This window comes from Saimiri boliviensis, chromosome 1 (genome assembly GCF_048565385.1).
Source record: "Saimiri boliviensis isolate mSaiBol1 chromosome 1, mSaiBol1.pri, whole genome shotgun sequence".
NCBI classification, from domain to species: domain Eukaryota; kingdom Metazoa; phylum Chordata; class Mammalia; order Primates; family Cebidae; genus Saimiri; species Saimiri boliviensis.
Genome location: NC_133449.1, coordinates 238,682,922 through 238,700,017, shown reverse-complemented (window position 1 = coordinate 238,700,017; position 17,096 = coordinate 238,682,922). Strand labels below are relative to the sequence as shown.

Genomic DNA, 17,096 nt, shown 5'->3' with positions numbered 1-17,096 from the left:
GGAAAAGGACATTTTACCACTCTCTTCATATAAACAGATTGTCCATGTTTGCAGTTGGACTCCTCTCCTTACTACACCAAGCATGAGAGTGTGAACACTTTTCACCCAGTTTCTCCACAGGCAATTTTAAAAGTACACAAAGACGTCACCTGCTGGGGCCCAGCCCCAGTTAAACTGTGACTGCCCTGGAGGAAAACAGGGCAAGCAAAAACATTGAAACTTCATAAAATCAGCTCAGATCAATTGCCTGGTACCAAAACCAGTGCACATAATCCTCTCCTGGCTGAGCTAATTGGCTTAGCTTGCTGATGATTTTACAGCACCAGAAGCTGTTCTCTGATTGTAGGAATGAAAGTTGCCAAATGATCTTAAACCACAGCCCAGACGGCGCAGCGCCACCAGAGGCATATCTGGGAAAAGTGCTATTTTAAACGAATGCTCCTGTGGGTATAAGGATCCTTTTCTGTCTAGACTCCTGCTAACACCTGTTGCTCACTCATCCTGCCCCAGTTCACCTCCTCTTCTTCAACAGCCATGTGGCCAAAACAAACCGCAGCCCCCTGACAGGGCCTTAAATGCGGCCACGTGAACAGCAGATCCAGGCAGCCCAGGCATCACATGCTCTGGCACCGTCTGCTGGGCCCCAACAGCAGTGCCGCCAGGTGTCAAGGAGCCATTTGCAGGCAGAGAGCAGACCTGGCAAGGCAATATTTCAAACTTTCAGCATGGCCGGGGAAAGGAGACTTCTTTCAGAGACTCTGCCATGCAAATCAGCATCAAGCAAGGAGAACAAGAATATGGCTGCATTTTGGTCCAACCAAACCCTTCATACCTAAGGCCCCTTTACCACATCCCCAGTAGGTAGTTGTCTAGCCTATTCTTGAATCCTCCTGGTAACCAAAAAGCTCACTACTTCATAAATAGCTCATGAGGCAGTCTTCCTTATACAGTGCTGAATTCCTTCCTGCAGCCTTTGCTCTTCTTGTTACACTTTAGAAACTTGTATAGAGTGACTCTTATATGTCACTCATGCAATTCCATTCAATTCAATCTATATTTCTGCACTAGGTACATAAAAAAGTTCAGATCCATAGGAGTAAGTGAGCACTGGAACCCTGGGGGAATTTTTCAATTCCTGGAAGTTTACAGCCTACGTTTTAGTAAGACCTGGGGATAAGAGACTAAGCCTGGGCAGAGTTGGAAGTCAGATCTGAGATCGCTGCATAAAGCCAGGATTCTAAAAGGGCAGTCCTAAGAGGGAAGAAAAAAAAGTTTCATATCAAAAGTCAGTAAAGATCCTGTTTGATTCAACCTAAATTCTGGACAGAACAGGGAAAAACATTTTCCCAAAAGCTTCCCAAACATAAGTTCATAGTCTTTGAACAAAGTATTCACACTGCATATGTAGACCGAAAAACTCAAGCTGAAATCTTCATTCAAAATGGTCTAGAGTTAGTAATAGAAAAGCAAAGCAAATCCACTCTGAAGGACCACACTTTAAACCCAAGCCCTAAAGAATTATGAAAGATAAAGTTTCAAGTAATATCATCTCAACATCAAAAACCACCAAACATGTGGAATTTTAAAGAGTAAAAAGTATCTACCATTACAAAGAGTAAAAAGAAAGAAAAAACTGCAGAATCAGAACCATACAGATTTCAGATATTATAATTATCAGAGACAGAGAATAAAGTGTATTTAATGTGTTTCTTTTAAAGCTTTTTTAAGGTTTTTAGTGTATGGCAAAGAAAAAAAGAAAGCTTATCAAAATTAACAATTCAGATTGGAAAAATAACAAACTCCTACAAAATTTTTTAATGTAAGAATTGAAATTATAAACTCAGATGACGAGTGAGACTATAAAACTGGAAAGACAATGAGTAAATCAGAAGACAGGTTTGAAAAAGTACACAAAATGAAGCACAGATATTTAAAAAATTGCAAAAGATTTTAAGAGATACAGATAAAATGAGAAGGTCCAACATAGGTCCAATCTGAGATCTATAAAGAGATCACAGAAATAATGAGGTAGAAGCAATATGACTGGGAATGTTTCCAAGTAGAAATTCACAGATTCATGAAGCCCAGTAAACACCAAGGAACATAAGAAAGGAAGGAGGAAAAAAACAAACAATCTCAACCCATCATAGTGAAACTGCAGAACATCAAAAGCAAAGCAATATTTAAAACAACTAGAGAGGAATAAAAACAGATTATCTATAAATAATTCACATGATACTGACAGCTAATTTCTCAGTAACAACAATGTAAGCCAGAAACCAGTAAAATGATAAGCTTAAAGCACTGATGAAAAAAAAATATCAACCTTGTACTATATTTTCTACCAAATGAAATTTACTTTAATAAATGATAGTAAAATGAAGATATTTTCAAATAAATCGAAATTAAGAGAGTATGGTATGAGCAAAAACTTACTAAAGAATTTTCTGAAGGAGGTAGTTAAGAAAGAAAATTATCCTAGGAAGTAAGTCTTAGATACAACAAGCGGCAGCCAAAGAAAATGGTAAATATGGAGGTAAGCCTAAACAGTGACTATGTAAATAATAATTATAGTAACTACAGGAACTAAAAATCAATGCATAAATAAATTTATGGCAATAATAATTGATGATTAAAGAAAGGGAAGGAAATTAATGTTAAGGCATTTGATTTCTCATATAGAAAAAGAATAAAAATAGTAATTACCTTTAGACCTTGTTAAATTAAATACACCTCTTAAAATTTCTAGGGTAACCATTAAAACAATTGAAATAGAATATACAATTTCCAAACTAGTTTAAAAATTGTTGATAACTAGTGTTAATACAAAAGTCAATAAAGGAGAAATAAACATTGAAGAAGTGGGGGAAAGTATTAAATAAGATAAAATGAATTCAAATCAAGCAATAATCATGATTTAATGCATACAGATTAAATTCCCCATTAAAAGCAAATATTGTAGTTTTTTTTAATCTAGCTATATGCTAACTGTAAAAATAGAAAAGCATAAGGATGCAGAAATATAGAAAGCAAAAAGATAAACTATGCCAGCAAATGATAATTAAAAGAAACCTGAGACTGCCATATTTATAGCAGGCAAAATATGCTTTAAGGCAAAAAAAAAATTATTTAGAAGCTAAAATGATCATTGCATATTGATACAAGGTTCTGTTCACTAAGAAGATATAACAATTGTAAACCTGGATACCTAGGATTATCATATTTATACCAGATGAAATATATCTTAAGGCAAAAGGTACTATTTAGAAGCTAAAATGATTATTGCATATTGATACAAGGTTCTATTCACTAAGCAGATATAACAGTTATGAACGTGCATGCCCTAAAAGGCAAAGGTTTGAAGGAAGTACAAGAAGAAACTGATAGGTTTACCATCACAGAAGGGAATTTGCATACATCTCTCTTGGTGATTGACAAATCAAACAAACAGAATTGTATCTAAGAACATGTGGATTTTCTCACTCAGCATCTACCCTAACCTCTCTCTGGTATGTCCTTCTGTACTGTAAGGCAAGAACCCTCAAAAACTACATTTTCCAGTCTTTTTTGGACAATCCAGTTTTCCTGGGACAATCCTAGTTGATCCTCATTGTCCTGGCATAATTATTAACAACATTCCCTTTTACCTTTGAACATATCTGGTATAGATAATGCATTTTATTGTTACTCTACCTGTATGTAAAAATACCATAAATGCAAAACGTTCTTGCAAGTTTGCTGCATTGGTGATTCAAATATCAAAAACCACATTACCTTCAGTGGTGTAATTTTTCCAAACAAGTGAACAACTTTTCTAAATAAAACAAAGTAGAATTCTCTTGGATTTACATGATAGTCGCATTTCTGGAAAATTCAATGTTAAAAAAACATGCAAAAAACACTCAAGGTTTACACAGAAAAAGGAGATCAAGACTGGCCTTACATTATTTTAAACAGGTTTTCCACCTAAGTTTAGGTTCTACCTCAGTTTAGGTTTTCTAAAGTACAGAAACACTTTAAAAGTCATGCAGGCCGGGTGCGGTGGCTCACTCCTGTAATCCAGCATTTTGGGTGGCCAAGGCAGGCAGATTGCTTGAGCTCAGGAGTTTGAGACCAGCCTGGCCAACATGGCAAAACCCCTGTCTCTACTAAAAATACAAAAATTATTCAGGTGTGGTAGTATGCACTCGTAGTTTTCACTACTTGGGAGCTGAAGTGGGAGAATCACTTTAGCCCGATAGGTGGAGATTGCAGTGAGTAAAGATGGCACCACTGCACTCCAGCCTGGGCAACAGAGTGAGGATTTGTCAAAAGGAAAGGAAAACAGAGGAGAGGGAAAGGGAGGGAAGGTAGGAAGGGGGAAGGGGGGAGAGAGAGAAGAAGAAGAAGAAGAAAAAGAAAGAAAGAAAAAGAAAAAGAAGAAAAAGAAAGAAAGAAAGAAAGAAAGAAAGAAAGAAAGAAAGAAAGAAAGAAAGAAAGAAAGAAAGAAAGAAAAGAAAGAAAGAAAAAGAAAGAGAAAGGAAGAAAGAAAGAAAGAGAAAAGAGGGGGGGAGGGAGGAAGAAAATCATGCAGGATGAAGGCATAAGGGTGATATAATGGACTTTGGGGACCTGGCGTGGGACAAGTTGGGAGGAGGTGGTGGATAGAAGACTACATATTGGGTACAGTGTACACTCTCAGTGACAGGCGCACTAAAATCTCACAAGTCACCACTAAAGAACTTATCCATGTAACAAAAAAACACCCGTACTCCAAAAACTGTTGAAATAAGCAGAAAGAAAATCATGCAGGATGTGAGACAATCCTTCACCGTGTGCCGCTGTTCCATACCCTGCAGGACACTGAGCATTTCCCCCAGTTGTTGTGACAAAATCAAAACACCACCTAGATTTCATATTCCAGGAGATCATCAAGAACCTGAATAATAACATCCCAGGAGCTTTTAGGCCTTTCAGTATATACCATTTTCCTACAAATAAACTGCTCCGAAGTAAGTTAGACAGTGTCTGTGGGCCTGGATTTACCACATCTCAACCCCAACAGGCACTTCCAAAAGTTTCCTTTCTAAAATAAAAATACACTTTACTTTAGAACCATTTTAGGTTGATAGGAAAACATTAAAAAGATGATACAGAAACTTACCATATATACCATACCAAATTTTCCCTATTACTAATTTCTCACATGAGTGTGGTACGTCTTCCAATTAACGAGCCCACATTGGTGCATTATCATTAACCAAAGTGCATAATTTCTTCAGATTTCCTTAGTTTTACCTAATATCCTTTCTCTGTCCTAGGATGCCACGTTATGTTTAATAGTTATGCCTCCTTAGGCTCCTCTTGTTGACGAGTTTCTTAGCATTTCCTAGTTTTTGACAACTTTAATAGCTTGATAGAGTCCTAGTCAGGTATTTTGTACTGAATCCCTCAATCGGGATTTGTCTGATTAGACTGGAGTTCTAAGTTCTTAGAAGGAAGGCCCCAGAGGTAAAGGGCCATTGTCAATGCATCATATGAAGGATGCACACCGTCAACATGAATGAGTGTTGTTGATGTTCATGTGAATCACCTGGCCGAGGTAGTGTTTGTCAGGTTCCTCCACTATAAAGTTACTATTTACTCCCCTTTTCTATGCTGTGCTTTTTTTTCTTTCTACTCTTGTCCATTTGTTTATTTACACAATTTTTTTTTATATCAGTTTGGTGTCATTCTCATGGATATTATATTGTGGGTTATAATCCAACACTGTTTCCTTTGTTGTTTTTGTTATTGTTTTGTGGTTTCTGTTTGGTTAATTTGTTGGGTTTTATTTGTTTTAGGGGTTTGAGTACTTCCTTCTTTCTGGCACTACAAGATGTTCCAGGATCATCTTGTATCTATCTTGCTCCAGTCTTGGAATCAGCTATTTTTCTTTTTTTCTTTTTTTTTTTTTAGTAGAAGATGGTGTTAGAAACCAAGATCTGGGTGCTACCTGTGCTTGTGTTGCTATAGGGGTGTTGTTTCCAGGTCTCCTCAACTAAAAGAGGAAATACATGTGTGCATACTAACTCATGTATATAAACATATCTAAAAAATATCTACATGTATTCATATGTGTTTATAGTAGGCTAACTATGAGTTCATACTGATATCCCCAACTCTAATCTGTATCTACAAAGGATCATTCTAGCCTCTTCCCCTTGCTTATCAAAAATGTCCCACTACAAAAGGGAGAAAACTGACTCCCACCACCCATCATTCGTTTACTTAATTATTTCCATGTCATAAGGGTGCAGCAGTTCATGCCTGTAATGCCAGCACTTTGGGAGGCCAAGGTGGGAGAATCTCTTAAGCCCAGGAGTCCGAGATCAGCCTGGAAAACACGGTAAAACCCCATATCCACGAAAAACTACAAAAATTAGCTGGGCATGGTGACACGTGCCTGTGATGCCAACTATTTGGGACACTGAGGTGGGAGGACTACCTGAGCCTTCTGAGAGGCTAAGGCTGCAGTGAGCCATGATCATGCCACTGCACTCCAGCCTAGGTGACAGAGTGAGACCCTGTCTCGAAAAAATATATACTCCTTTTCAGTATACATGTGCTTTCATAATTGTTAAGGCATGTTCCCACAGGAAACATGTTTCTTAACTAGAGTACGGTGCTTATATACACTTCCATTTGTCTTTAGTCCTACACACTCATTCCCAGCATTACTTAGATCAGTACCTTTTTTCTCCATCTCATTCAAGGAGGTTGTTTCATATGTTTGTAATGCAGCTAGAGAGTTTTACCACATTCTGCTTTGCATCTGGGGATCCTCTGACTTCCTAAACGATGTTTTGATTTAGACACATTGAGGTTCACTCCTTGCACTATGAAGTACTATGGGTTTTGACAAATGCTAAATGTCATGTATTCACCATTGCATGATTGCAGTATCCTACCAGAATAATTTAACCACTCAAAAAAAAAAAAAAATCCCCTGTGCTTCACCTATTCAACCCTCTCTCCACCAATGAATCCCTAGCAACCCTGACCTTTCAGTATCTCTGTAGTTTTACCGCTTCCAGAATGTCATATAATAGGAATTATACCGTGTGTAGTTTTTTCAGAATGGTTTCTTTCACGGCAATATATTTAAGATTCATGTGTGGCTTTTTGTGACTTAATAGTCCATTTATTTTTATCATTGAATAATATTGTAATGTGTGGATATACCACAGTCTCCTTATCCATTCACCTATTGAAAGACATCTTGGTTATTTCCAGTTTGGGGTGATCATGAATAAAGCTGTTATAAACATTCATGTGTAGGTTTTTGTGTGAGTATAAATTTTCAAATCAGTTGTGTAAATACCTAGATGCATGCTTATTGGATCATATGTCATGACTATCACTAGATTAGTAAGAAATTATCATTCTATCTTCCAAAGTAGCTATGTCATTTTGTATCATTGATCTTTCCAAAGTAGCTATATTAAGTGCAATAAGAGTCACTGTTGCTCTTCATCCCGGCCAGCAACTGTTATTGTTCATTGTTTGGATTCTGTCCATTCTAACAGGTCGTTGTTTTAATTTGCAACTCCCTGATGACAAATGTTTGCCACCTTTTCATATGCTCATTTGCCATTTGTGTATCTTTTTCGGTGAGATGTCTGCTCAGATCTTTAACTTTTTTTATTGGTTTTTTTTATTGTTTTTTTTTTTCTTATTGTTGAATTTAACAGTTTTTTGTATATTTTGGATACAAATCCTTTATCTGATATGTGTTTTGCAAGACACGTGTTTTATCAGGTATGTGTTCTACCAGTCTATGGCTTGTCTTTCTCCTAACAGCATCTTTCACAGAGCAGAATTATTGACTGATAGAAAGTTCATGTCTTAGTCTATTTTTTGCTGCTATAACAATATTACAGGCTGGATAATTTATAAAGAAAAGAGTTTTATTTTGCTTATGGTTCTGGGAGCCAGGAAGTCCAAGATTAAGGGGTTGCATCTTGTGTGGACCTTCTTGCTAAGTCATAACATGGCAAAAGACAGAAGGGCAAGCATGTGTGCAAGTCAGAGAAAACATACTGCCAAAGCCCCTTTTTAAAGGCATTAAACCCACCCATTAGTAGAGAGCCCTCACAGCATAATCACCTTTTAAAGGCACCATGTCTTAATACTTTTACAATGGCAATTAAATTTCTATATGAGGCTGGGCAGGGTGGCTCATGCCTGTAATCCCAGCAATTCAGGAGGCCGAGGCAGGTAGATCACCTGAGGTCAAGAGTTCGAGACCAGACTGATCAACATGGTGAAACCCTGCCTCTACTAAAAATACAAAAATTAGCTGGGCGTGGTGGCACATGCCTGTAGTCCTGGCTACTCAGAAGACTGAGGCAGGAGAATCACTTGAACATGAGAGGTAGAGGTTGCAGTGAGCCGAGATTGTCCCATTGCACTCCAGCCGAGCAACAAGAGTGAAACTCCATCTCAAAAATAAATACATAAATAAAATTTCTATCTAAGTTTTGGAGGGGCTATTTAAACCCTAGCAGTTCAATTTATTAATTTTTTAAATTGTACTTTAGGTGTTGTATCTAAAAACTTACAAACAAACATAAGGTCGTCTAGATTTTCTCCCATTTTTCTTCTAGAAGTTTTACCTTTTTATACTTTAAAATTAGGTATATAATGCATTTCAAGTTAACTGGTGTGAAAGGTGTAAGGTCTGTGTCTAGGTTCAGATTTTTGCATTTGGATGTCCGGTTGTTTCAGTAGTGTTTGTGGAAAGATTATCTTTTCTCCATTAAACCGCCTTTGCTTCTTTGTCAAAAATCAGTTGATTAGGCCAGACATTATGGCTCACGCATGTGATCCCAGCACTTTGGGAAGCCGAGGTGGGTGGATCACGAGGTCAGGAGTTGAAGACCAGCTTGACCAACATGGTGAAACCCAGTCTCTCTACTAAAAATACAAAAATTATCCAGGCATGGTGGTGTGCACCTGCAATCCCAGCTACTCAGAGGCTGAGGCAGGAAAATCACTTGAACTCAAGAGACAGAGGTTGCGATGAGCCGAGATGGTGCCACTGCATACCAGCCTGGGTGACAGAGCGAGACTCTATCTCAAAAAAAAAAAAATCATTTAACTATATTTGTGTTGTCTATTTCGGGGCTCCAAATTATGGATCTCTGTGTCAACCTTTTAGTATCATGTTAGCTATTCCATACAAATTCTAGAATCAGTTTGTCAATATATACAATATAGGTAGCTGGAGTTTTGACTGAGTCTGCTTTGAGTCTGTAGATCAAGTTGGGAAAAACTGATGTCTTAATAACACTGAATCTTCTAGTCCACAAACACAGAGTGCCTCTCCACTCATTTAGATCCTTTCTTTCCTCAGAGTCCTACAGTTTTCTGAATATAGTTCCTGTATATATTTTGTTCGATTTATGCCTATTTATTTTTGTGCTTTTGTAAATGGCATTTTTAAATTTTAAATTCAAATTGTTTTTATGTACATAGGAGTACAGGTACCTTATAAAGACAATTTGTAATTGCTCCTTTTTACACCTTATGACATTGCAATCATTCAGTTTACTTATCCATACTATAATCATCAAATACATTGTTACTGCTAATACTTTAAATAGGTGGATATTTTAAATCAATCAAGAAAAATAAAAATAATATCTTTATTTCTTTTTCAACACTCTTTATTTCTTTTTCAACACTCTTTCTTCAGACAGAAAGTGATATAGGTCAGAAACTATATAGATCTGAGTTTCTGACCTGTATCTCTTTCTGTCTGAAGAACTTCATATTTTTTGTAAAGAAGATCCGGTGGTCATAAATTTCCTCAGTTTTTATCGTAGAGTGACCTTATTTCTTCTTCACTTTTGAAGGGTAATTTTAGTGTATATAGAATTCTAGGTTAGTGGGGTTGTATTTTCTTTCAACACTTGGAGATAGATATTTCATTCCACATTATTCTTGCTTGCATTATTTCCAATGAGAAGTCCACTGCAGTTCTTATCCTTGTTCCTCTTTATATAAGATGTTTTTCCCTGTTTTCTTTCAAGACTTTATCCTTGTCTTTTGTTTTCTGCAGTTTAAATATGATATGCAAAGCAGTTATTTATCCCGCTTGGCATTTTCTGAGCTTCTTGGATCTGTTCTTAGGTGCCTGTCATTAACTGTGGAAAGTTCTTGGCCATTATTACTTCAAATATTTTTTTTCTCCTCTGCTCTCTTTTTCTTCTCTTCCTGGTATTCTAACTATACACATTACACCTTTTGAAATTTTACCTACCTACTGATGTTGGGTAATCAGTTCTGGGTTTTGTGTAAGTTTTTTTTTCTTTCTTTTTTCACTTTGCACTTCAGTTTTGAAAGTTTCTATTGAGCTATGTTCAAACTCAATGATTCTTTCCTCGGTTACGTCCAGTCCACCGATGAGCCCATTAAAGGCATTCTTCATCTCTGTTACAGTGTTTTAGTTCCTAGTACTTCCTTTGATTCTTTCTTAGAACTTCTATTTCTCTTGTTATGCTACCCATATGTACATGCATTTGTCTACTTTTTCCATTAGGTCCCTTAACTTACTAGTTATTCTTTTAAATTCTGTATCTGCTAACTCTGACATCTGTGTCATATCTGAGCCTGGTCCTGATGCTTTATCTCTTCAGACTATTTTATTCTTGCCTCTGGCAAGCTTTGTGATTTTCTGCTTAAAGCTGGACACACTGTATTAGGTAACAGAAACTGGAGTAAATAGGCTTTCAGTGTGAAGATTTATGTTACTATATCTGAGAGTTAGATTGTGTTTAATGCTTGGTATAATTGTAGGAGCCAGAAGCTTCCATTTCTCCAGTGTCCTTGTTTTTGCCTCCCCTCTAGACTTGGGGCTTCCCTAAATATTCCTCTGAGAGGAGTATGTGAATCTTGCGTTTACTTCAGCTGTAGTCTTTTCTTATTATACTGGAGCCCTACTGGTGTAATGGCAAGGTATGGGGGGAAGAAGGATAATCATATGATTAAATCTCAGTCTTTCAATTGGCCTGTGTAGTTGGGCTGTGACTTTCACAAGCTCCAATGCCATAGCTTCCCCACCCCTACTTAGACGAGAAAGGAAGGCTGGAAGAGGCTAGAGTGGGAGGGATGCCCTTTCCCTGGTGAGGTAAGGTTCTGGTATTTTCCCTGGACAGTGGGTCTTCGTTAGGGAGAATGCTCTTGATATATATCACAATGAGTATCTTCCCCTCCCCCTACCAAGGGCACAGAGGATCTTTCTTGGATCTTTACCATGAGAACCTGGTGGACTTCCTGGAAGTAAAACCCACAAAAGTGTGATAGTCTCCTGTGATGGTTAATACTGAGCATAAACTTGATTGGATTGAAGGATGAAAAGTTTTGATCCTGGGTGTATCTGTGAGGATGTTGCCAGAGGAGATTAACATTTGAGTAAGTGGACTGGGGAAGAAAGACCCACCCGTTATCTGGGCGGCCACTGTCTAATCAGCTGCCAGTGCATCTGGAATACAAAGCAGGCAGAAAAATGTGAAAAGACAAGATGGCCTAGCCTCCCAACCTACATCTTTCTCTTGGTCTGGATGCTTCCTGCCCTCGGACATCAGACTCCACGCTCTTTGGTTTTGGGACTCAGACTGGCTCTCCTGGTTCCTTAGCTTGCAGATGGCCTATTGTGGGACCTTGTGATCATGTGAGTTAATACTTAATAAAATCATATGTGTGTGTGTGTGTATATATATATATATGTAAATATGTAAATATATATATAAACTCATATATATCATATATTCTCATACACACACACACACAAACACACACCCCAAATAAGTATTCTCACCATAGAATGTCCATTTTCTCTGCCCAGCTTAAGCCTCAAATGCTAATTCTATTAATTCTGGGTCTCTATATGTAACTTGACCTCTCCATTTCAACCTCATAGCACATTCAGTCACCTCACTTTTCATTTGCTCTTAACATATATCCATGGGTGTACTTCACTTTAGGCTATTGATTAAGCCATCAATATTTGTCATACCCCTCATGTCTTTGTCATTTCCCAGAGTCAGTGTCTCTAGATTCACCTGTCTCTCTAGATTTAAGGGTGATTTGTCCTGCAACTTCATTTCTCTAATGTATCTCAGAAAAGTCCTGGATTTTCCATTTTTTTAGTTTTTTTTTTTCTTCTTTTAAGAATGAGAGTGATGACTTCCAATCTAAAGAGTTTTCAGAACTGAAATTGAAAGTCCAAAAATTATCTTTTTAATTTAAAAAATTTTAAAACAAGATTGGAAGTAGCTGGGTGATAAATTAATAGGGGTTCTTTATAAAATGTCTACTTTTAGGTATATTTGAAATGTTCTACAATAAAAAAATTACGTTGAAGAATCTGAAACAGGGTAGCTTTAAACAATAGGAACAGCAGAGAAAAAATTAGTCAGCAATATTTGAGTATCTACTATGGACCAGGGACTTTACGAAGGTAATTTGGATATAAGAATGAAGACTACTATATCCTGCCCTCATGGAGCTGTCAGCTTTGGGAGAATGACATTAAATAAGTAATTATGACTTAATTGCTTAGGATAAGGGCTACGAAGGAGACAAAAATGGTGCTGTGGGAGCAGATAACAGAGAATAGAGAATCCAACCTCATCTGGAGGGTTGGGGAAAGACATCTCAAAGACCACCAGAGGAGAGGGTGCCACCAGAAGGCATGCTGTACCTGTTGCCAGGAGACTCAGCAGCCTGGATCAATGATACAACCTGAACTTAGTCAGGCTGGACCCAGGGGCTGACCTCCAAATTTCACACATAGTAACAATAATGTTAAAGGTAAGAAGAGAGAGAATGTTGCAGAAGAAGGCAAGCTTTCCATAGGTCGGAATCCCCCATGGACTCTTAAATCCCTGACCACCTGAATTTAGGTGAAACAACCAAGTAGGATTTTCAGAATTCATTCTTCCTTTCATTAATATTGATCATTTTCACAAATCCTTCTTCCTCACTCATTCAAATTCTCTTTAGATACCAGTAAACTCTGCGTTTGTTGGTTTGTTACTGGAGTGATGCCATAGGAGAAGGATTGTAACTTATCACACTTGACAGAGCAAAAGAAACAGGAGCCAGGCAGAGGGGAAAAAAACATGATATTTTGGAGTTCTGCACTCAGATATGCCATGATTTCAACATATAAGTTAATGTAAATCACATGATTCTTTTAACATTTTTCCCATCCGGAAAACAGAAATGCCACTTACCATCTCTAGTACAGATTATTACTAAGCAAGTTTAACAGTTATATCTACATAAATGTTTACTACTGATTTATTATACAGCTAATGATAATTAATGATGGTAATTATTAAAATACAGACTGATATTAGCATTTAGAGCAACAGCTAAACTTTCCAAATTGTCATCAATTTATAATTCTAAAAATAATAGCAATTAATCATTATTATGGTTAAATGATAATGCTTTATATTATTATATGTTTTCTACAAATAAGAGAAGCACTCATCTATTATGGTGAAGGTAATAACACTAATAATGGCAGAGTCATGATTGCTAATCATTTCCCATTATTGATATTAAAATGTACAAATCACTCAGTATAACCAAAAATCTGCAAAATAAAAACCTAGTGAAGGCATATGATAAAATAAGCAATCTATAGTCAACAACCCTACCAAGTCAAGATTCCGGGCCCTGGTCACAACAGTGGCTGTCCATCAGAAAAGACTAGGGACTTTTCAAAAAATCCCAAGGCCCACCTCACTACCCAGAAAATATGATTTAACCAGTCTGGGGTGTGTCTGATTTTATGAAAGTTCTCTAAGTCTAACGTGCAACCAGAGTTGAGAGCCACTGCTCCGGGTGTATGATTTTTAAGCTTGAGAATAAAGACATAGTTGGTCCTAGGGGCAAAATTGAATTGGGAAACCCACTTGCCTAGCCTTTGTCAATCAGTGCTGTGTGTAGCAGAGGAAAGACTTGTTAGTTTTCATTGTTAGGGAATTTTCTTCATAGAAAAGTACATTAAAATACCAAATTACAGTATTTACATATTTCATGTATTTTTCCCAACTGTGTTCCCATAGCAACTAAATCCATTTGCTCCCTACTTTCTTCTGAGTTATTTTCCATCGTGAGCCATGCTTTATTAGTGAGGCAAGCAGTCTGTCCTCTGAAATGACTGTTTTGCTGTTTACTATTTCTTTGCCAGGGAACACAACTCTGTTGTGTCTTCCTTACTCCTGCACTCCCTGAATTTGATACAGTCGGCTTTGCTCGTTTGGGCAGAGATAGTGTCTCTGACTACTTTCCTCAATCTGGAACAGTCCCTGTTTTTTTCCAATGAGCTGACCAAAACCAAAAAGCAAAAAAAGTTCCCTCAGGGAACCTGTGACTGGGAAAGGATGCAAGGAAGGGAGTTACTTAAATCCCAAACAGTGACTAGTTCACCTAAATCAACAGTGGACAAAGGATAGCCCAGCTCTCTGGGACCTCACTAGGCTTATCAGGTAGGGTCAGTGGTTAGACATCACAGCTTTGGAGACAGTCACCCCCCAGCAAGCAGGAAGAAAGTCAGTCCTACCGCAGCCTAGGGCCCAAAGGAGACCTAGGACACTGAGATTTCTTTGTGATTTCACCCAGACGACTTGGCAGACTTCAGGGCTTGTTTGTTTGTTTGAAACTATGGCATTTCACTTGCTAATGAGGCTCTGCCTTGCAAGGGGACAGGGATGCCAAAGAATACTGCAGGAGGAGGCAGCAGGCCCAATGCTTCAGGGCAGCTCTCCTTGTGGCCGCCTGACGCCAGGATGGACCTGGGCCGCCAGTGCCAGAGGAGAAAGAAGCGGCACCAGAGACAAGGCGATGCTTCAAAATCATCTGTTCTCAGTTGCTGACTCAGATGCCTCCTTCTGTGCCAGAAGCACTAATGAAGAGGACTTACTTCCTCCTCTCTCTCAGGCTCCAAATAAAAGCCAGAGTGATGGTGCAATGGCTCCTGGGCCAGGGGACAAGTGATCTAGGCAGTAGCTCAGAATGCACTAACAGAAACCACACACAGCGAGAGTGTTCCTCCCATCTGCAAGATCTGGTGCAACTGACATAGGTACATCTGTGGCATTGCTTGCTGCTGGGTTCTAGGGGTCACAGTGAAGTCCTTCAGTACTCTTCCACCAAATAGCATTTATTCAAGAACAACTTCTTCTATCAGTTAGGGTTCCAGCAGGAAACAGATGGCACTCTCAAATTGGATTATTTGAGGAGAGTTTAATTAAGGGACTATTTACAAAGGTATGGGCAGGATATAGGAAAGACCATAAGAGATGGTGTATTACCTCAGAGCTAGCAACAGCAGGGCACTGTACCTCCCCTCGGCCTAAACAGCGAATCCAGAGACAAAGCCGTGAGTAGTGACAGGACTGAGACCTTCATTTGTGGGAGATAGCCAGCACACCGTGACCACACAGGGAGGAAGCCAGGAAATAAATACCTGGACCTCATTCTCCTCCCTCCCTTCCATCTGCTGCCAGTGCCGCCTGTGGCCAAACTCGTCCAGAAACTGAGGGCCTGGGAGCCCTCACTGCTGCAGCCCATACAGGTCATCCTCCTGGGACACAAAACAAGATGGAGAAGCGGGGATCGAGGAGGGCAGATAAAGACATCAAGCAGCTTCTCTTACATACCAGGGCAAGTGAGATACCTCATGACCAAGGATCTATTTGTTCTGCCACTGCCAGAGCCCTCCGAAATGCAGCAAATTCTGAGATAATAGTGTCCGAGGGTTGGAAGATAATATCGAGAGCTTGCAATATGTTTAACCACAGAGAAGGCAAGTAGAAGCCCAACCTCCTCAGGGGCAGAGAGGTGATACTGAGAACACAGATAAGCATCCCAGCCCTGATTCAATGATACATCCCAGCCATGTATCACACTGTTGCTCTCCTGCTCAAAACGAAATCATGAGCACCATGATATGCTCACTTCATATGGAACATTTTGCCTGGTTACCTATTTGCACAGGCAGGTGGAAAAGGTAATCTCCATTATTCTGAAGCTTGGCATCATTTGTGCTGAGGATGTACAGAATTAGAAATAGCATACTGGCCAGGTGTGGTGGCTCACACCTGTAATCCCAAAGCTTAGGAAGGCCAAGGTATGAACATCAGTTGGGGCCAGGAGTTCAAGACCAGCCTGGGCAACACAGTGAGACCCTGTCTCTAGGAAAGTAAAAAAAAAGTAGCTGGGTATGATGGTGCCCTGATGTCGTCATATTTACTCAAGAGGCTGAGGCGGGAGGATTTCTTGAGCCCAGAGGTTTGAGGTTGCAGTGAATCATGATCATGCCATGGCACTCCAGCCTGGGCAGCAGAGCAAGAATCTGTTGTTTTTTTTTTTTAAAAAAATGCTTTAAGAGTCTAACCAGATATACTTGGTTATCAAAAGTTCTGTGTTGAGGAAAATCAGCAGGATTGGTTTCCACTCTGATAGAGCTGGGAGAAAAGCAGATATTTGAAATGAATGTACAGAAGACTAGGTGAGATAATAGCAAGATGCTCTTTTGCTACCTTTAGAGGGTGGTGGAAGTGGAGAGGCAATACCAATTATAACATCTATTCTACCTGATTTAAGAGACTCTGTCACACATTCTATATTTTGGCATCTGCTTATAAGGAACCTGAAGAGTAAGTGCTATGTACAACTCAAAAAAAGATGGTCTGACCAAATATTTATGGCGATGGTGGGAAGTACCACAGACTTTCTAAATTCATGTTTATATGCAAACTTGATGGATCATTCTCAACTGCTATTTATTCATAAAATATCAAGATTTCACATTCTAGATTCTAAACCTAACACAAAGATTTATGCTTATATCAGTTCAACTCTAGAATTGTTCCACTTTAAGGTTATTAAAAAGAAGACAAAATTTACCAAACTGCTGAAAAGAAGGGAACTGAGGTGGTAGCATTAATTTCATATCTCTGTGCTTTGCACTGTCTTTATTCAGTATATTAAACTTTTCCTAATTATTTGCTTAATAAGGCACTCCATGCATTCTCTTTGTAGTCTATAGCTAT

At 38.6% G+C, this 17,096-nt stretch overlaps 1 long non-coding RNA gene across 2 annotated transcripts in view; it reads right to left on the bottom strand.

Annotated features, from left to right (window-relative positions):
- LOC141581078 (uncharacterized) overlaps positions 1-17,096 on the bottom strand; it is a 675,731-nt gene that overhangs the window by 453,554 nt on the left and 205,081 nt on the right. The window lies entirely within an intron of this gene.